The sequence below is a fragment of the Syzygium oleosum genome, unplaced genomic scaffold (assembly GCF_021117445.2).
Source record: "Syzygium oleosum isolate NSW1041296 unplaced genomic scaffold, Sole_v2.1 Sole_v2.01, whole genome shotgun sequence".
In the NCBI taxonomy this organism is placed as follows: domain Eukaryota; kingdom Viridiplantae; phylum Streptophyta; class Magnoliopsida; order Myrtales; family Myrtaceae; genus Syzygium; species Syzygium oleosum.
Genome location: NW_026607485.1, coordinates 34,317,872 through 34,340,262, shown reverse-complemented (window position 1 = coordinate 34,340,262; position 22,391 = coordinate 34,317,872). Strand labels below are relative to the sequence as shown.

Sequence of the window (22,391 nt, the reverse complement as noted above, 5' to 3'; positions counted from 1 at the left end):
GGTCCATATTCTACACAAGAAGAGACAAACATCATTCATGTCAATGACTGGATTTTCAGCAGAATTGTGTGGTTATAGATTGCTAGTATTGCCTCAGCTGTGTCCATTTTCTACTTTTCTTATTTACTCACTCTTGTGAATAGTGAAATCAACCTTAAGAAATTTCAACTGTACGAAGGGCGTGCCTTATGAGGGAAGTGGGGCAACTCCATTCGAAAACACCTAAATATTTGAGTCTTTGTATGGATTGTGCTCGAGTTATGGATAGATTTCAATGAAAGATTACAATGACGCTCTTTTGTCTAATGCGATGCCAACTTTCTCGCTACAAGGAAGTTTTACAGATTACAAGCAGCCGTCGGCATGCAAAACATGTTCGAAATTGAATCAGTGTTGACCAGAAAAGATGGTGAAGCAGACCTCTCACTTAATGGAGAAGCAAGTCCATTGGTTTCTGTTTTAGTCAGGTGTAATGGGTATTTTAATTGAGTATACATCGCTGCAATTTCAATTCAGGTATGTTCTTTTGCTCCTCCGGAGGGTCTGTTTAACTTCAACAAAAATGTAAAAATCAAGGGCGCAAATGATAAGTTCCAGAAATCAATTTCTGGCTAAAAATAGAAAAATCTATTTCTATTCCCTAAACGAGTTTTTGAGCAAAAATACACGTTCAATAACGATACAAAATTATCCTATTGTCGAAACAGAAAATCGTTTGATAAGGACACAAAATTTCTCCCTCCTGGATGGTCGGCCCCGGGAGGCAGCCGACGGGTGGACGGCGGACGACCGGTGGATGGGCCATCGGCTAGTAGCTAGGGCGAGTAATGAAAAGAATTTTTATTTCTCATTTATATTCCATGGCTATTTCCTAAATCAAAATTTGTTCCGAAAATTGAAAAATGAAATTGTTTTACCAAACGGATTCTTTTCCAAAATAGAAAAACAAATAAACAGGGTTATCATGCGCGGCCCAAGTGTTTCAGCTGGACATTAGGGAAATAGTGGTCATCACGGTTAAAAACTGGTTTCAATATGAACTGCTAGACTTGACAAAGAAGTAAATGGGGGAAAAGAAAGAAGTTAATCAAGCAGAGAATAATAAAAACCAATCTTGACAAAAGAAGAAATAGAGTCACAAATGAATAAATCTCGTGTCAATTAAGCAGAATGATAAGCATGGAAAAAGTTTCACACAGCTAACAAAAATTCACATTGGTCAGAAGCCCTGGGAAGGGTATTTAGGAGTCGCAGCAAGTTCCCTGGGAGTTGCTGTGCCCGTGGAGGATGTATGAGTAATTTCTTTAAAACTCCAGCGATCCTCAGTAGAATCTTTATAGCCGAGAGTGCTTCATAAACCGCTTCAAAGTTTCGAATTTCGATCACCTCGAGCGACGATAGGAAACACTGAGGCGGAGGGTTGAATATCTCATCGACTGTTTCGGAATTCACATAAATGCCCTGATTCATCACATTTGCATGTTAGTTGATTTGATGGTTATATTAAAATTCGTCTGGAAACGAAAACAACAAGGCAATTACATACCCGAATGAATTTCAGATGATTCAAATGAGGACACTTGTGGAGAATCATAACAATGAATATAGATTCTAAGAGCAAATCATCAAACGTGCCCAATTCCAATTCACGGAGGTGACAGAAGACTGGGAGAAAGTTGACAAGAGTCGGTCTTCCGTATAGAATCGAAGTAAGAAAGCCAAAAGACATGAGAAAGTTAAGACTGCCGCATCAAATTCAGAATTATCAAAAAGCACCATGAAATATGTTATATGATACAATGAGTGAAGGCTGAAGCTCTAAAAAGCATAATAAATAGACATGTACCTTAGCAGGATTAAATAAAGTCAGACGTTTCACACACGAAAGATCCTTTAAGAGCTTATATCCATGGTAAGCACTATGATGATGATGATGTCATCCAGACATATCGAGATCAATACGAGCCACAACAAGAGAGGATGAACTCGATATTGTATAGCGATCGATAAAGTGCCCACTACAAGTGAAGGACTTGATACAAGCTCCATGGACCCCAAAATCGAAGGTGCTTTCCAAAACCTCATAAAAGGTATGCTCAACTATATGCAGTCTCAAAAGCTTGGGAGCAGAAATGTGAAGAACCTTGAGTCTCCTCCACTTGCAATGGATGAGAGACAACTCCTCAAGAGATGGGCATGAAAGAAGCTTCTCTACTGAACTATCACTCCCGAAATCGAAATCAACCCACGCAAGCGTTAAGACTTTGAGATTTTTCAGACAAACTAAAGAAGGGAGCCTCAGTTCATGCGACATAAACAGACAGAACTCGACCAGTGATTCACAGTTAAAGACACAACTGGGCAACACATATTCGAGCAACTCTCCTTACAAGCGCAAGTGGAGCTTCTTGACTTTGCGCTTTATCGCGGCTGTGATCCAAGTATGGATGCGAGATCTATCAGAAACAGTATCGCATAATAGGGAAAACACTTTCAGGGGAAAGATGTGGAGTAACAATGATCTGTTCACGAAGTTCACGAAATGCATCTGCCCTGGGAAATTGCGTTCGGAGATATCGAGCCTAGGATTGTTCCTAAACAAGTGCTCCCACCTTTTCGACAGCGTGCTTGTTCTCACCAGATCTTTCAGTTGGAGAAAACTTACGATATGCCAAAGAATTTTATCGGGCAGATCACATAACTGTGGGGTACTGCGTACGTCTTGCCCTTCATTTAAGTTCATGCATTGAGCTTTTTTAACCAGAGGCCCCGCGTCCATGAGTTCCCCAATCTGTCGTAGAGAATATAATGAAAGCATATGAGAAGATAATGAAATTTCTCCATCTCTGTTCTTGATTGATGCACATCGCTATATGTCATGTGTTTGTTAAAAACTGAATAAGCTTAACGCGTTCCCTTGACAATGGCTCGCTATATCACTAGAACGATTGACTCGGGCTTATTTTAACAGGCGAGGAGTAGCAACAAAGAAGAGAGGATATAAGAAGATAGGAATGGCCGAAGATTAAAGACGACAGCGAGCCCTAAGGCCAAAGAACAAGAGAAAAAGAAGTACCTTTCCCGGGGAGGGAACTCAAGCAATTGAGGAAGAAGAAGAACGAGCACAAGTTCTCTGGAGAGAGCTTCCTTTATAGTATTCAATGGTAGAGAGATACCAAACAAGATCTTTCCCTTAATTATAGCAACTAAATTATGCGAATCGGATTTGCGCCGATGAATTGAGATATTTTTAATAAATAACAATGGTGTAACTGACCAAAGATAGGGACGATTTTCATTTAAATTTGAAATGGTGTTGGAGATTTAAGATATTATAATTCAAAATGTTAGAGATTTATCTTACATTTAAATTTCAATCTTGTCCCTCAGTTGATAACATGCCATCTTAATTAATTTACCAACGGCTTTTAATAAATTTTGTGGGAAAAAGTTTGAGGTTGAAACCTTATATTCGGGTTTGATGTCTGGAATTAAATTTTGTGGGAAAAAGTTATTTAATTAATTTACCATCGGCTTTTCAATGCTAAAAGTCCGTTATTTAAATTTGTTTTCCAAAATAAATCTTGTCGTTATACATACCAATTAAAATTTTTTGTTAGATGTCATTAAGAAAACTCATAAATGATAGGATTAATATCACGAAAAATCCTAAAACCGGTACACTTGTGACAAATTTTCCCCAAACTAATTTTGGGTTATCAAAAATCTCAAACTGGTACACATGTGACAAATTCATCCCAAATTGAATAGGATTTTCAGGTGGACTTACCGTATTAATTGAGTTATTGTCAGGTGTCATCCAATTCAGCAATTTCACAGTTTAATTTGACGGAAGCTAAGGAGGGTAAATATGTCACGAATGAACCAATTTGGGGTTTTTAGTACTCCAAAAAAATTAGTTTTGAGAATTTGTTACAAGTGTACCAGTTTGGGGTTTTTGGTGATCCAAAAATTAGTTTAGGGTAAATTTATTACAAATGTATCAGTTTGGAGTTTTTCATGATATTAAGCCTAAATGATAATATATGTTCAGAAAAATTAATGGAGACCATTAATTCAATTACAACTGAACAATAGTACACTCGTTAATAAAGGTTTGAATCACAAAATGGTGGAAAGAAATCGTCGATGAAAATACACAACACGAGAAAAAATTTATACATGAATGTGAAAAGAGATAAATTCTTCAAATTTGAATTTTTAGTAAGGTTATTAATTGATATGCCATTGATCTTTTGACAGAATTTGGATTATTAGGATGTCATCCCTTTAATACATCTATTGAGGTCAATACTCATTTTTGAGAAACGGATAGTGATCCAGTAGATAAGGATCGTTATCAGCGGTTCGTGAACAAGATGATTTATTTGTCTCACACCTAACCTGATATTGCTTTTGCTATGAGCCTGGTGAGTCAGCGTATCCATGATCCATACTTTACTCGTATGGATGTTGTTCTTCAGATCCTTCTGTACTTGAAGTATGCTCCTGGGAAAGGGATTCATTTATGTCCTCATGATGGCTTGAAAGTTGAAGCCTATTGATTGGGCTGGATCTCCTGACCAAAAGTCTATTTCTGGGATTGTACTTTCTTAGGAGGGAATCTCGTGACTTAGCACAGCAAAAAGCATAATGTGGTTGCTGAGTCTAGTGCTAAAGCTAAGTTTCGTGCGATAGCACAGAGAGTTTGTGAGCTATTATGGCTTAAAAGATTACTTAAAGATCTTGGTGTGTTTGTTCCTGTTTCTATGATGCTATATAATAAGGTTGCCATTAATATTACTCACAATCCTGTACAACATAACCGTATGAAACATGTGAAGATTGATAGGCATTTTATCAAGGAGAAGTTAGAGAGTGGTTTAATTTGTATGCCCTATGTTTAATCTGGTTATCAACTTTCTGATGTGTTCACTAAAGGATTATAGGGTAAATCGTTTCATCCCATTTTAGTCAAGTTAGGCATATGCGATATCTATGCTCCTACTTGAGGGGGAGTGTTGAGAGTATTTGGCCGATGGGGACGATGTTTGTATATTTCCTTTATTATTTTATGTATAACGGCAATAAGGATGATATTGAAATTTTGGCCTCTTAGCTTTATTATAAATATATAGCTTAGGGTAACATCAACCTAACCAAGCATTAAGTTCAATTTTTTGTCTCACAACACAAAATGATTTCATCATACAATTTTAGCGCATGAGGACATATAACGTCCTCTATGTACCTGAAAGATTGCCAAATAATTAAATTAAATCTTCCCTGGCTTGATAATTGGTTGTGATGAAAGCATCGAAAGCGTAGGAATTGAACAAATTCCACATATATCTCACACGAAAACACTTACTAAGGCATGACTATTATGGTCAGGATTGCCTCTCCAAAGAATATTATAGCCCAATTAGCCCAAGAATTTTATCTATTTTGCAGATACAAAAGTGAGGAATGAATCGCGAAATAATTTCTAATAAGATGAAGAAGACTCTCAGCTCTCTGTTCATGTCTTTGGAGGCCTTCAAAAAGCGGTTGGAGTCCTGTGCTTTTCTGATTCCTCCAGCTCAATGGATGCCATTGCTTCCTCATCCCTACACACCGAGGCAGCATGTCTCTTCAGAGACAAGCGATAGAATTCGAATGTCACGCACTGAGGCAGCATGTTAGAAGTCACTCCCATAGTGGCACTAAGTCTGATTTTTCAGAGAACATCTCAGTTTGGATATGGAGTTCCCTGGGAACGCTCAAATTCTAGGAAATTGGATCCTTGCTCGACAATCATAGACCATGGTATCAATGATACCATAGAAAAGCTTGTTTGAACTACCTATTAGAAACTCACAAATTTACGCGGTATGCCAAGAAAACTAAAGTTGTCAAGCTCATAGTTGGTAATAAATGTCTCAAGAAAAAGAATGGCAATGAAAATAGATGACACCAGCACCAAAAAGCTGGGGAACCGTTCCATCACATGATTCAGAGAGCGCTAAAGCTGAAGGACAGCAGCATCAACTCCTTTTCCAGCAAAGGCGACATGGCAAATGGTTACAATTTTGTCGAGGTGATTAGCTATGCCTGTTGTTGAAAAAATAAAAACATAATTGAATGAAAGAGGGGCATGCTTACAGGACTATAAACTATTTGTTGGGAGCTCAATCCAACTAGGGAAATATGAGCTCACCAGGATATATTAATTACCCCTCACATCATACCGATTCTTCTTGTGGGACTTTTTCTAGCACAACTTACAGTTCGTCTCAGAATCAGGGGCTATATATTTAAATAACATAACAAGGATTAACTTTCATGAGCAGGGCAAGCTAGAATTTGACAAAATACATGCTTGGTGCAGATTTTACGTTTTCAAGCACTATAAAAACAAATAAAAATAATTTCACCGAATACCCCATCTTCAGTCCGCCCTATGAGGGCGCTAGAAGCAGAAAGAAGTCATGCTAAAGCCCCTTCCAACTAGTGGATAATTCAGAATAATGGAAATGATTGCTTAAAACATCTCAGACACAACTCATCTACTTGTCTCTTTCATTTGTCACTTACTCCTTGTTCCATTCAAATTTTCTTGAAATCGCTTGTCTTCTACAATGTGTCATCCAGTACTATCCTCCAAATAGGTTTGTTTTCGGTTACTACTTCACACCAAGCTCCTGCATGTCTTATTCATTACTATTCCTTCTTTGCTTTGGATTTGATTTGTGAGATTTTAAAGATGAAAAAAACAGAGGATTGAAGTGCTGAAGAAGAAAAGAAGTATATGGATATGCAGCCAACAAGGAAAACTACAACTATTTGATTTCTCAATCTTAAATTTAAAGTTGAAACAAACTGAAAGTGAGAGAATCGTGGATGAAAATCCCAACAACATATCTAACTACTTCCTAAAGACTAGGATAACATGATTTTATTAACCGAAACAAACTAAAGAAAAAGAAACGTATTCAAAGGACACGTGTAGTACTGAAGCAATTTTATAACACTCCTCCTTGCTTTAGGTGCTGCAAATCCCGAGCTTCTTCTTTAGATCTTCAAATTTGCTTACAGGCAATGGCTTCGTGAAAATATCTGCCAACTGATTTTTGGACTTGCAGTAAACAAGTGCAATTTCGCCTTCTTTCTGCACTTCCCTTAGAAAGAAAAACTTGATTTTGAAATGCTTAGTCTTCCCATGAAAAACTGGATTGTAAGAAATTGCAATTGCTACCTGATTATCAACAAGAATTTTCGTATTGTTCCATTGCTTCAGGTTCAAATCACATAAAATTTTTCTTAGCCAAATTGCATAATTAACTGCTGATGTGGCTGCTATGAACTCAGCTTCTGCTGTGGATTGTGTTACAACTTCCTGCTTCTTAGAGCACCATGAGAAAATTCCCGAGCCAAGACTAAAACAATAACCAGAGTTACTTTTCATATCATCCACCGAACCTCCTCAATCAGTGTCAGAAAATCCCAACAGCTTGAAATCTTGGCTTTTCTTAAACTTCACACCAAATTCAATTGTTCCTTTAATGTATCTCACTACTCTTTTTGCTGCTCTTAAGTGCATTTCAATAGCACAATGCATAAAACGAGATAAGAGACTCACAGAAAATAAAATGTCTGGTCTTGATGCCATGAGATACATTAGACAACCAATCAGACTTCGAAAGTAACCCTCTTCAACTCTGTCAGTCCCGTCCTCTTTGCTCAAGCTCTCCTTTTGATTCATTGGAGTGGTCATTGCCTTGCAATCCTCTATACGAAAGTTCTTGAGAATTTCCTTGGCATACTTCTTTTGACGGATGAAAACTTCATCTTCCAACTGCTTAATCTCCATTTCCAGAGAGTATGTCATTACTCCAAGGTCTGTCATTTCAAAGATCTACATCATTTCTATTTTGAACTCTTCAACAAGCTTGGCATTACCACCTGTGATTAAGAGATCATCAACATAAAGAGAGACCATAAGCAGATCATCTCCCTTATGTTTCACATAAAGAGTAGCCTCTGACATGCTTTTTTCGAATCCGAGGCTTGACAGATGCTCATCTATCTTGCTATACCATGCTCTAGGTGCTTGTTTTAAGCCGTATAGAGCCTTTTTGAGCAAGTAGACCTTCTCCTCTTCACCTTGTTCCACGAATCCCTCGGGCTGTTCAACATAGATCTCCTCCTGCAAAATACCATTCAAGAATGCAGATTTTACGTCTAGTTGAAACACCTTCCAACCCTTTTGAGTTGCAATTGCTAGCAAGAGTCTTATGGTGTCCAATCTAGCCACGGGTGCAAAGGTGTCTGACTAATCAACACCAAAAATTTGTGCATAACCCTTAACTACAAGTCTAGCCTTGTACTTGTTGATGGAACCATCTGCATTTAACTTGGTTCTGAACACCCACTTTACTCCAATAACCTTTCTATCCTTCGGTTTGTCGACAAGCTCCCAAGTCTTTTTTTTTTTTTATCATCGACAACTCCTCTTCCATTGCCTTCTTCCAGTTCTGGTCTTTAATAGCTTCTTCATACCCTGCAGGTTCACAAATGGCCACATTGCATCTCTGATAGATATCATAGAGCAGTCTTGTTCCATGGATTGGTGGATCATCTTCCAACTCTTCTTGCCACTATTCTGTTGCTCGCTCTTCTATTGTTTGGAAGGGAAGACTTGATTTCTGCTTGCTCGTGGATGTCTCTTGTGTCTGTTTCCAGTTCCACTTCTCATCTTCATTAAAGAACACATCTCTACTGACAATTATCTTCCTTGTTTGAGGTTGATACACCTTGTAGGCCTTGGAGGAAGAACTGTAACCCACGAAGATGCCCGGTTCTGACTTCTTGTCAAGTTTATCACGCTTGACTTGTGGAACATGAGAGAAACACATACAACCGAACACTCTAAGGAAATTGAGTGAAGGTTTATAGCCATACCATGCCTCGAATGGAGTTTTGTCCTCTAATGCCTTGGTAGGCAATCTATTTTGCAAGAAAACCGCAGTGCTTGCTGCCTCAGCCCAGAAATTATTTGGCAACTCCTTGTCATGAAGCATGCATCGAGTCATTTCCATTATGTATCTATTTCTCCGCTCACTGACTCCATTCTGCTGTGGAGTGTAGGGAGCGGTGAATTGGTGCTCAATGCCAGATTCTTCGCAGAACTTGTTAAACTGCTCTGAAGTATACTCTCTTCCATTGTCAGACCTAATGCATTGAATGTTGCTGCCACTCTACTTCTCCACCATTTTCTTGAACTTCCAGAACGTGCCAGCCGCTTTTGATTTATGCTTCATGAAAAATATCCAACACATTCTACTGAAATCATCTGTGAAAATAACGTAGTACCGACTACTTACGAGTGATTGAGTTCTTTGAGGACCAGCAACATCTATGTGGATTAGTTGCAACTTGTGAGAGGCTCTCCAAGTTGACTTACGAAATCGATTTCTATTTTGTTTACTGAATTGACAGGCATGACAATTCAATAAATGGTCTACAAAGACTGGTAAACCATTTGACAACTCCTTTTTCTTCATCAACAACATTCTTGGAAGGTGACAATGGCCTAGTCTCTTGTGCCAGGTCTCAGTCACATTCTCCTCCATGGAATAAGCAGCTTGCTCCTTGTTGGTTGGTTCAAATGAGAAGCTCTTGCATCTCATTTTTGCTATGATGATTTCCTTTCCATTTGCATCTTGTATGAGGCAAAGTTTATCTTCAAAAAACACCTTGAATCCTTTTTCATTGAGCTGATCAACACTCAACAAATTTTGGTCAATATCAAGTACAAAGAGAACATCTGAAATTGACTTCGTACCTGAATTTGTTGAGATGACAATGGTTCCCTTTCCCTTCACCGGAATATGGTTACCATTTCGTATTCTGACCTTTGTGATTGCCGTGGGCTTCAACTCTTTGAAAAGACTTCGATCGTGAGTCATGTGGTTTGTACAACCACTATCTATTAGCCAACTCACATTTGATTCTCTGCTTGAGAAGCAAGTGGCTACAAACAATTGATCCTCCTCTTCTCGGTCTGCAACTTGAGCATCTGCTTCCTGCACCTGATTTTTATTCCTGCATATCACTGCCTCGTGTCCGAGCTGATTGCATTTGGAACATTTGGCGTCAGGTCTCCTCCAACATTTGAATGGAGGGTGACCTTTCTTCCCACAGTGATGGCAAGGAGGGTATTTACCCTTGCAATTTCCATTTCTGCTTTTGTTGCTACTTGAACAGGTAAGACCGAATTTCCCTCTTGGCTTTTCTTCTTTTTCTTCTTGTTTTTGTCAGCTTCATGATGTTTTGTAGGTAAGGCTCCTTCAATTTCACCTTCCTGCCTCATAGCTCTTCTTTGCTCCTGAGCTTGTAAAGCATTCAACAGTTCTGCCAGAGTGGTTTTTGACATATCCTTAGTGTTTTCTAAGGATGTAATTGTGGCCTCAAATTTTTCAGGCATCGTTACAAGGATTTTTTCAACATCTCTTGATTCTGGCAGAGAAGAGCCGAGTAGTCTGACTCGGCTTGCAATGTTAAGCAACCTATCAGAATACTCTTTGATGGATTCAGTTTGCTTCATCTTCTGCAACTCAAAGTCACGTACCAGATTCAACACTTGCATCTCTCGGATCCTTTCGTCTCCTTCGTATTCGGTCTTGAGATAATCCCATATCTCATTTGCTGACTTCAGAGACATGATACGAGTGAAGATGGTGGATGAGACTGCAGCAAACAAGCAGGCCTTTGCCTTTGATTTCTTCGTCTGCTTCTCCTTCTGCGCTTTGATCTGTGCCATGGTGGGATTGTTTTGGAGAGTAGGAATTTCATAGTCTTCTTCCATTGCTTCCCAAAGATCCAAGGCATCCAAGTATGTCTCCATGCGTACTGGCCAAATCCGGTAGTTGTCTCCGTCGAACACCGGCGGAGCAATTGATGAGAAACTGGCTTCGGCTTCCATGACGCGTCAAACTCACACACAGATCCCTCAAGAAGAGTGCTCTGATATCAATTTGTGAGATTTTAAAGATGAAAAAAACAGAGGATTGAAGTGCTGAAGAAGAAAAGAAGTATACGGATATGCAGCCAACAAGGAAAACTACAACTATTTGATTTCTCAATCTTAAATTTAAAGTTGAAACAAACTAAAAGTGAGAGAATCGTGGATGAAAATCCCAACAACATATCTAACTACTTTCTAAAGACTAGGATAACATGATTTTATTAACTGAAACAAACTAAAGAAAAAGAAACATATTCAAAGAACATGTGCATCACTGAAGCAATTTTATAACAGTATTTAGTCTCACGCACCTCCAGTTTCTTCTCTATGTTTTGCTTCTCTTTTTCCTCCATTGTCTCTCCTTCCCTCTCCTGCTTAGAAGTTCAAGATGGTCTACTTCTAATCTTCCCTACACCACCAATATAAGATTCTGTTATTTTCACATTTTAAGTTATTTAGTGGATATACAGAACCATTATCATCTGGAAACTAATAATATCCATCATAGCTTCCAGCTTTATTTTCACTGTTTCAGTAACTAGAGCAGCTCCTAAAGAATCTCTTATTACTTACCTACCGGGCTTCACTGGCACTTTTCCCTCCGAACATTATGCAGGGTAATATGTTCTTACAACATGTTCCTGTATCAAGCTATTGTTGATCTCCTGCCTCTTGGTAATTATTATTAAAATCTTGGATTTCAACCTTTGCAGCTACGTGACAATAGATGCAAAGCATGGAAAGAAGAATTTGTTCTATTACTTTGTTGCATCTGAAAGAAATCCTTCAAAGAGCCTGTAGTATTATGGCTTAATGGTGGAGCTGGGTGCTCGAGCCTTGGTGGATTTATGTTCGAACACGGTATTTTAATTAGGTTCAGAAACATTTCTCTGTTGCACATGTTCTGCTGACAAAGATTTTAACTCCCTTCAATTTCTTTGCCGCCATTAGGACCATTTAATTTTAAAGCAGGAAAGTCAAAGGAAAGTTTGCCCACATTGCACCTCAATCCCTTCAGTTGGTCCAAGGTTGACAAAGCATTGTGGTTATGCGAATTTTTTCTATTACTTGCACCAAATTTACCAAGTCTGCTACTTAATGCAATGATCTTACAAGGAAATATATATACGTCATTGGTCCCTTATTTTCTAAATAGAATGCTCTTTTCTTTATACAAGACTTTTTTATGTCTTTCAGGTTTCCAACATACTATATCTGGATTCACCATGTGGAGTAGGTTTATCTTACTCTGACGACCCAAGGAGTTATGTGACAAGAGACCTACAGACCGCAATGGATACACATGCTTTTCTTCTCAAGGTAAAGAGGTTCTGGACTTATTTAAATATTCCGAGAAAATCCAGCAAGAAAGATAGCAATTTGGCCAATTTACAGTAATTGAATGGCAAATATTGTATGGCAGCAGCTGCTGCAGCCTGTAAAACCATTTATCAATTATTTCTCTATAGTCCAACTCTAGGCTTGCATAATTTCCTTTCTTTTCATCCAGTGGTTCGAGCTTTATCTAGAGTTCCTTTCAAATCCATTTTACATCTCCGGAGAGTCCTATGCGGGAATCTATGTGCCAACTCTTGCTTCTGAAGTGGTCAAAGGTGCGACATACTGACCTCTATAAAGGACAGTTCATGTTCTCAGTTCAGTTCGCATTTTTTTATTTCTCTTCTTCTACAGGTATTGAACATGGTGAACAGCCTCTAATCAATTTCAAGGTATGTCCTCTTCCAGTACTCTGCCCAAAGCACTGCTCACTCTGCCCAAAGCACTGAGTAGTGTATTAGTCCAATAAATGCTTATGGGTTCTGTTCCAAAATGGAAATTTGAATAGGCGGTCTGCAGGGTTACATGGTGGGGAATGGAGTAACGCATGACAAATTTGATGGCTACGCTGCTCACATCCCATTCGCTTTTGGTATGGGATTGATCTCCATTGACTTATTTGAGGTGGCTTATATCCAGGAGTTCGGGCCATGCTGTAGAGCACTGACAGAGTTATAACATTTGATTGAGACCAAATATGACTGTATTTGTATATAAGATAGAAGGATTGGGACTTCATACTATGCATTTATTAGTGGAATTACTTATTTGATGAAACAAATCCATCTTTTTCATCTTCAACTGTACGTTGAACATAGATAATAGCATTTTGCAGGACTGTCAGGCTTCATGTAGAGGAAAATTCCACGACCCTACCAGCGAAAGGTGTCGCAAAAATCTCGACAAGTTTTCCCAGGTACAATTGCCAAAAAAAAATTGTATTTATGCATGGTTTCTGCTCCGAGTGCGATGTAGTAAGAAATAAAAGAAGAAATGAAGTATGCTCCACTAGATATATAACTACACTATGGTGCTGATTTCTCAAATTTCTTGGTATTTTCTAGGTTACAGAAGGTCTAAATGGTTATAATATTCTCAAGCCCTGCTACCCCTATCAAAAAACAGTAAATGATGGTTACAAGGCAACTGTGCCTACGAACTTCAATCAATTAACAACAGGAAAAGTGTCAAAAAAGTCCTCAAACTTTTACATTTGTGCCAATTTAGTCCTAAACATTTTTTTTATGCCAATTCAATCCTAAACCTTTTGCATTGGTGTCAATTTATTCTTAAACTTTTTTTTTGTGTCAATTCAGTCCTAAACATTTTGTAGTGATGCAAATTCAGTCCTAAACATTTTGTCTTTATGCCAATTCAATCCTTCTGGCCAATTTTGGCTGGATTTTGCTGACATGGACGCCGATCGACCGGCAGTCGGTCACCAGCGCTGACGTGGATAACTTTAATAATATTTTAATATTTTATTGAAATTTTTATTTTTATTTTTCTTTTTTCTTTTCTTTTTTTTTTCTCCCCTCCCTCCTTCATCCAGCCTGTCGCCGGACCGGCAACCGGCCAAAGGCCGGCAAGTTGGCGAGGTCAAAGGCCTCTAGCGAGGGCTTGAGCCTCGCCTGCGGCTGGGCGAGGCCCGACCTCGCCAACGGCTAGGTGAGGCACGACCTCGCCAGATCCGGCGAGGTCGAGCCTCGCCCAAACATGGCAAGGCTCGCCTTCGGTGCTATTTTGGGAATTGAATTGGGGATTGAATTGATTAAAAAAAGTGAGGTCCCCATAACAAAAGCGAATCTGTTCACTAGTACCAAGAACCAAGCCATTTTCCTTCTTTATTACCAAGAACCCTTTTGCCTCTAAGCCGAGCCCTAATTTTGCCCTCATTACCCTTTTTTTTGCAGTCGGAGCCTCAAGAGAGAATATGACTAACCTGAATGATTGATGGTGGGACGACGACAGCGAGCGAGCAATGGTGACCGAGGGACGGCAGCAGATGGCGGCTTTATTCATATGCAGTAACGGGTGGAGGCTTGCCGACCTTCTGCGACCTTGGCCGAGTGAGCAAAAAATCTAATGCATCCATATTCTGCGATGTCGTTTCGGCCATAAGCTCCAAACGACGCTGTTTCGTTTTTTGGAGCCACATCGGACGGAAAAATGACTTCATTTTTTACGTCCACATGGACTGTGTTTTAAAAAATATGCCATGTGACCTTTTTTCTTTTAATAGTAAATGCTACGTGTTAATTTCGGCCGGAATTTCTCACCATTAGCATTTAAGTGATCGTTTTTTCTCCGATTTGGTACTTAAGTGATCCGGCAAAAACTTTTGACACTAAAGCGAGCGTCGTACATAACTTTTGACATTTGTAGTGTCCTTGTTCCCAGGTAGAAGATACAGTTAAATGAGAGTTTGGCAATGCAGGACGAGTTGGATTTTCTCGAAAAGAATAAAATTTGGGTGTTAACTCAGTTAATACATGGGAAGAAGGTATTGTAGAACAAATGGGTGCACAAAGTCAAAGAATAACTTGATAGTAGCAAGAGGTACAAGACGAGGATGGTAGTGAAAGTTTTTTTGCACAGGAAAGGAATTGATTACAGAGAGTTTTTCTTCAATTGTGAATTTAACTACTATCAGGTTGGTGTTAAGTTGTTATTGAGAATTTACATTTAGAGCGGTTACATGTGAAAACTACATTCCTCCATGGTGACTTGGAGGATATATGCATGGTATATCAAAAGGTTTTTCAGGTTTCTAGGATGAAGAAAAGACTATATCTTCTATAGGCTTCTTAACGGTGGTACAAGAAACATAACACCTTTATGTGTTGTAACGGGTTCTCTAGATGTGAAATGGATACCTACTCTTACTTCAAGAAATTTGATGTCTACCATATTATTTTGATCCTATATATGAATGATATGCTCATTGTATGATCTAACATGAGGGAGATCAACAGACTGAAGCAGCAATTGGAAAATGAACTTGAAGTGAAGGACTTGGGAGCAACAAATCATACTCTTCGGATGACGATCACGCAAAGTAGATCAAAAGGAATTCTAAAATTATCTCAAGAAAAGTACATTGAGAAGGTATTTGATAGATTTAGAGTTCAAAACGTGAAGTCTAGAAGCACTCCTTTAGGAAGTCAGATCAAGCTCTCAAAGAAGTAGTTACCAAAACCATATGAGGTGCCTTATGCATTAGTTGTTGGCGGTTTAATGTATGCTATGGTGTGTACTAAATTATGCATAGCTCATGCAATGAGTGTTAGACCATATATATTGCTGATGCAAGAATAAAGCATTCGGAAGTTGTAAAGTGGCCACAAAGATACATGAGAGGCACTTCAGGTATTACACTATATTTTATGAAAAACAATGACTTTACAAGACATTGTCAATGCAAATTTTGGTGGTGACATTAACAATAAGAAGAGCACCTTGAGTTACATTTTCACCTTCAGTGGCACTGTAGTCATTCGAATGTCTAGACTTAGGAAGTGTATGTCCATCTCAACCACTGAAGCATAGTACGTTGCTTTATCAGAACTTAGCAAGAAGATAATTTGGTTGAAGAATTTTTTGAAGGAAATATGCAAGAAGCAGGATAGGAGTCTTTGTTCAATAATAGACAAAGTGTTCTTTGTCTTGTAAAGAATATGGTATTTCACTTATGGACAAAGCACATTCACTTGAAGTATCATCATATTAGTGAGTTGATAGATGATGCGATATTGTCATTAAAGAAGATTCTTGGTGTGAAGAATCCAATAGATATGTTAACAAAGGTGTCATCGCCGAGAAATTGAGGTTAAGCATTGCCTCAGATGCCCTCCATGGCAGAGATGAGCTAAGTAACACCGACACCGACACCGACACACGACTCGCGACGCGCCACGACACGACACGACACGACACAACCCGCCAGCAAGTCATTTCTAAAAAAATAGAGAATTCCGACACATTGGGACACGTTATATATTAAATATATATTTTTATTTATGCATGATAAATTATCACTTTTATGATTATTTCAATAAAATAAATTTGATTCAAATCCACAAATAAATAAATAAATAATAATCAAACAGTGTCAGACGAGTGTCCGTGTTCGTGTCCGACACGACACAGAGGCCCTCAGAGAGTGTCCGTGCTTCCTAGGTGATGAGGATGTGCCACCACGCTAGGGCAATTTGGGTTACAAAGATGAGTAAAGACGAGGAGAAACTGTTGTCATTTTGAATATCAGCCTCCAAATGGTGGATTGATGAGGTTGTAAAGTCTAATAAAGGAAGATACTATTAATGTTGAAGCCCAAAACTTGTAGCGGTGAGTTGGGCAGCATAAGGGCAATACCCCTGGGTCGTAAGGTACGGGTTAGGAGCTATGTCCTCGAGGGCAAATTTTTATAAAAGAGTATACATGTGGTGAATTTTTATAAAAGGATATATGTAACTTCCACCGTATTTTGTGTGCCCCAACATGTTATACATTGGAACAATATCTCTTGTAATTGAGAAAATATCGATACCAATAGTGAAAAAGATTGCATAGTTCAATACAATGATGTTTTCCTTTCTGATTTTGAAAGGGTTTTCACATAAAAAAAAAAATAATCAGTCTTCTTCTCTAATTTATTTTCTTTTACATTTTTCATTCCTAACACGAGGGCTGCGACCCACGCCCATTGGACAATGAGGGCCTCCGTGCCCTCGCTTGGTATGGACAAGGGCCGTGACCCTCATCTGGACATGGGTGAGGGCCGATGCCCTCACCTACACCAAGCAAGGGTCGCCGGCCCTCACCTGTGGCTGGTGAGGATGGGTCGGCAACCTCGCCAAATTACTGAATTGGATGACACACAATAGTTGACGAACATACTAGTTTGGGGTTTTACCCTTCCATTTGTCGCAGGTGTACTAACTTGTAGTTCTTCGTGGTATTAATCCCATTTAAAGGAAACTAATGGAAGGCAAAAATTTGTCATAGATATATCAATTTGGGAGTTTTTTGTGATATTGACCGTAAAACAAGTACTTATCATTTCTGTAAGTTTTCCTCCATCACGTAACACCAAATGAGATGTAGACAAGGTGGAGTACTAGAAAAAGAATATAACTTTGCCACCATCCCTTTTGATACATACTATCCTTTTCAATAATTAAATGATTGAACCGAAGCATGTCAAACAACTCATTCTGTTTGTCTCTTTCATCTATTACTTGTTGCAAACTTGTTTCAAGTTCTCTTCTTCATTGTTTTAATCAGTCCAGCTTGCTCTCTCCAGGACAAAAGGTACTTTTTCCATGCAAAATGATATTGCAAAGCATTTCAGGGACTCCTATTTGTCTCTCCTCCTTCATCGTCAAAAAGTTTATGACTAAATTGACACAATTGAAAAGTTTGTGACTGATTTGGCACAAATACAATAGGTTTTAGGACTAAATGGCCAAATTAAAATGTTTTGCATTGAATTGGCACAAGTGCAATAATTTCAAGATTTTTTTGATAATTTTTTAATTAATCGAAGTAGACATATCACTAAGCTCACACTTGATGAAGAGATTATTGAGATGCATGTATAAATTATGTTCGAAAATTTCTAAATTAAAGAATTGGAGTCACATAGTGCAGTTAATAATCTTAGTTGGCCCATACCATAGCTTAAATTGGATAGTTGATGTGAAGATTTAGGTTTTCCCTTGACGATCTCCTCATTTGAAGGAGTATTGGAATTCTGCTTGCTCCCAACAAGTTTTCCTCCAGCACGTTTCAACTATTGAACGATTGATTGATCCAAAGCATGTGAATCAACTCATTCTGTATGTCTCTTTCATTTACTACTTTTCCAAAAATTTGTATCAAGTTCTCTCCTTCGTTGTTTTAACCGGTTGTCCTAGGTACTTCCAACAGACAAATTATTGCGCTAAAGCATTTCAGCTTCTCCTATTTGTCTCTTCTCTATCTCGATCTCTCGACAGCCCATTCTATTGGACTCCTGGTTCCATCTATATAATTTCGTAGCTTACGTTACACAGGATATATGAGCTTCGAGATTTTCTTTATTTGTGCAGACGTGATAATCTTAAAGTTCATATGCAGCATAACACTTACGTTGCTGCTCACTATTTCATCTGTTAGAGCAGCTCCTAAAGAATCTCTCATAACTTCTTTGCCTGGCTTCGATGGAACTCTCCCATCTGAACAATATGCAGGGTATGTAACAACATATATGTACTTGTGACATGCTGTTTTTCGACTCGAGTCTGTGTTATCACAAGAGTACCGAATTCGGGATTTGCAGGTATATGACTATAGATGGAAGCCCTGGAAAAAAGAACTTGTTTTACTATTTCATTGCTTCAGAAAGGAACCCTTCAAACGACCCTGTAGTACTGTGGCTTAATGGGGGACCCGGGTGCTCCAGCTTTGATGGCTTCATCTACGAACATGGTATCAGTTAATCCCTGGTGATCATAGTTTATGTGATGAGCATATTTCCCTCAGACATGTCATGCACCACTTAACAGCCTAGTGCCTGTTTCCAGGACCATTTAAATTCCAAGCAGGAAAGCCAAAGGGAAGCTTGCCCAAATTGCACCTCAACCCGTTCAGCTGGTCCAAGGTCATTGGAAACTTACCTTTTCAGTTGCAACTAAGCAGTATGGCTTGTTCCAGATTACAACTGAACAATATGAACCAAGCATGACACATCGACTTATGGATTGACTTTACTGCCATTTCTAATATTAATAATCTTCTCAGCCTGCCTTATTAGTCTCAATATTATTTGCCTTGTGCAGTCCATGATACCATATTCTTGCATGTCTTTCAGGTTTCCAACATAATATATCTGGATTCTCCATGTGGCGTCGGTTTATCTTATTCCGATAATCCAAAGAATTATGTGACGGGAGACCTACAGACTGCCTCTGATACGCATGCATTTCTTCTCAAGGTAATGAGGTCCTAAACTAATCTGGATAAGCTTTGGAAAACCAGTGGGCCAAAATAAGGCATCACAGCTAACACTAGTTCTTTGTTTCCATCTAGTGGTTTGAACTTTATCCAGAGTTCCTTTCAAATCCATTCTATATTTCCGGAGAGTCTTATGCTGGAGTTTATGTGCCAATTCTTGCTTCGGAAGTGGTAAAAGGTAATACATACTCACCAGAGGCAAGGTTCCTGTATTGGATTGAATAAATAATAGGATATTTACTCTCCCTGTAGGAATTCATATTGGTGAAAAGCCTCTCATCAATTTCAAGGTATGTTTTCTTCATATTCTGTAATGGTTTAGACAATGCAGCATTCAATGAATGATCATAAATTTAATACGGCTAGTTAAGATCTCAGACAAAATGGCATGATGCAGGGTTACATGGTGGGAAATGGAGTCACAGATGAAAAATTTGATGGCAATGCTGATGTGCCTTTTGCTTTTGGAATGGGGCTGATCTCTAGTGACATCTTTGAGGTGGGTTGGATCAGGGAGTTCGCTTCGAGATTTTACTGCACTAAAGCTGCTGTAGGAAGATAATTGACACCGGATGACTAATTGTGCCACACACAAACTAAGTACCGACAATTTTAGATCAAGCATTAATTGTTGAAATCACTGTGTGATACCAAAAGCCATCTTTATGCTAATTAACAGTGAGCTTAATATAGATCATATTTGATCGTTTCAGGCTTGCCAAACCACATGTGGTGGCAAATTTTATGATCCTCCCAGTGAAACCTGTAATATGAATCTCGAGAAAGTTGGACAGGTGAGATTGTCACCGTACTGTCTTATACTGGAAATTAAGAAAGTTTTCTTTAGTACTTTGTGCATCTTCTGTAAATTTTAAGGAACAGGGAAAGGTACTCAGGTAGGGATAAATGAGTCAAGGTTCTGATTATCTCGAGTGCTTTGGCCACTTTCTAGGCTGTCTCAGGTCTAAACGTGTATGACATTCTTGAGCCATGCTATCGAAATTCAGAGACCAAGAATGAAAGTAAAAACACAGATATTCCTTTGGGCTTCCATCAAATGGGGGTGAATAAGAAGCCTCTCCCAAAGCGAACAAGAATGTTTGGTCGAGCTTCACCTTTTTGGACCACAAGACACACTGGAGCTTCGAGCTCTGGATCCCAGGATGAGTTTCACATTGAATGTGTGGTGAGTTGGTCAAAGTTTTTTATTGATGAAGGGGGATTGGGAACGAGCAAAACACTTTGGATTGTCGGAAAAAAATGAATCTCCTCACCAGACTTTTGCTTCACTTGGTGCTCCCATTCTTCCCTTTGATTTCCAGTACTTACAATCAGTTTTACATGCTGAATTGTGACGGCACTGGATGATGAAGCTGCGGTTGCATGGTTAAATGATGAAGCAGTTCGCAAAGCTATTCATGCAGCACCGGTAATGAAAAACATCATCCTCATTTCATATCACTGCATCAAGCGTCAAATAACTGATCAATCTGGAATGCCTTCAATAGGCAAGCGTGGCAGGTTCTTGGTGGATATGTGCCACAAGAGTTAGTTATTCAGGTGATACTGGAAGCATGATCCCTTACCACAAAAACTTAACTTCCCAGGGATACCGAGTTCTCATATACAGGTGAGACATCTGACAGAACAATCCTACATCCACAACAACATGGCAACGTGCTAGATTTCCCATCAAACCCCATTTGTTTCCAGAAGAAAGGTCTAATTTAACCGCATATATACAGTTTTTACCAGCTGAGGAGAACTTGGATGAATTAAACTCATATTGTGAAGATAGACAAGTACGAGGGCCACAACAATATACAACTTTTTGGAATCAAGGACACTCTTAGTGACCTGAAACTCTTGTTGACTGACCTAAAGAGAGCATTGGCTAATAGCATCTGAGGGAAATTCTAGGGTGGACCTTTCTAGGCACTTAGTGTGTTGCTGTGGCATCTTTACATTTTGCTAACTGGACAAATCAACACAAGTTTGCTTATGCATTGACTAATTTATATGCGTTAACTGATTTAAATTAATCTTTCATTGGTGTACTGGCAGTGGAGATCATGATGGGGCAGTACCATTCACTGGGACTCAAGCATGGACCAGATCAATGGGATACAAGATCATTGATGGATGGAGGTCATGGATGACTAATGATCAAGTCGCAGGGTAAGTTTGACCTCTATATGTATTCCGGTCACATCATCAGCAGCCGCAGAATTGCGTGACTACTTAATACAAGAAAATTTCCTTCTACAAAATAGGACGCGTCAATCCTTTTCCTTTGATTACCCGTTGCTGTTAAGCACACTAAATTTTAGCGGGACTAAGCTATGCTGTTAAACATTAACCACACATGCCTTCTTGAATTGGTTCAGGTATCTGCAAGGATATGACAACAACTTCACATTCTTAACAATCAAGGTTATGTGCAATATACGCCGACTCTAACTATAGTTGTTTCATCATCCATTATACTTTTGAAAGCTAAATAGCGAGTGAAAGTCCGTGAGAGGAAGGAACTTCATAGGAGGCTGCAGGATGTATACCGCTGCCATGTTTTTCCTTCTAAATTCTTCCAAATATCCCATTCTAATACTACCATCTATCTCACTGGTGCAGGGAGCTGGGCACATGGTCCCTCAAACCAAGCCACGAGAGGCATTGGAGTTTTACAGTCACTGGTTAGATGGAAAACCAATATAGTGTTATTGTATTCCCAGTTCATGATTACAAAATGATCTCATCATACAATGTTAGCGCATGAGGACATATAACTTCCTCTATGTACCTGAAAGATTGCCAAATCATTCAATAATATCTTCAACCTCACAGCGCTTTCTCCCTGGCTTGATAATTGGTTGTGATGAAAGCATTGAAATCGAAGGAATAGAACAAATTCCACATGTATCCCACACCAAAACACACTTACCTGTGCATGACTGTTACGGTCCGGATTGCCTCTGCAAAGTATATTAGCCAAATAGCCCAAGAATTTTATCTACTTTGCGGATGCAAAAGTGAGGAATGAAATGTCTAA

The 22,391-nt window shown here is 38.9% G+C and overlaps 1 long non-coding RNA gene and 2 pseudogenes across 1 annotated transcript; 2 read left to right on the top strand and 1 right to left on the bottom strand.

Annotated features, from left to right (window-relative positions):
- Nucleotides 1-1,142: 1,142 nt before the first annotated feature.
- On the bottom strand, nucleotides 1,143-1,876 carry LOC130137699 (uncharacterized). Its single transcript, XR_008816087.1, has 2 exons — nucleotides 1,547-1,876; nucleotides 1,143-1,461 (listed from the first exon to the last, which is right to left on the bottom strand). It is a non-coding gene; the product is annotated as an uncharacterized LOC130137699 (long non-coding RNA).
- Nucleotides 1,877-10,964: 9,088 nt separating this feature from the next.
- Nucleotides 10,965-14,767, top strand: LOC115680586 (serine carboxypeptidase-like 20; annotated as a pseudogene).
- Nucleotides 14,768-18,380: 3,613 nt separating this feature from the next.
- LOC115682146 (serine carboxypeptidase-like 20) lies at nucleotides 18,381-22,191 on the top strand (annotated as a pseudogene).
- Nucleotides 22,192-22,391: the final 200 nt, after the last annotated feature.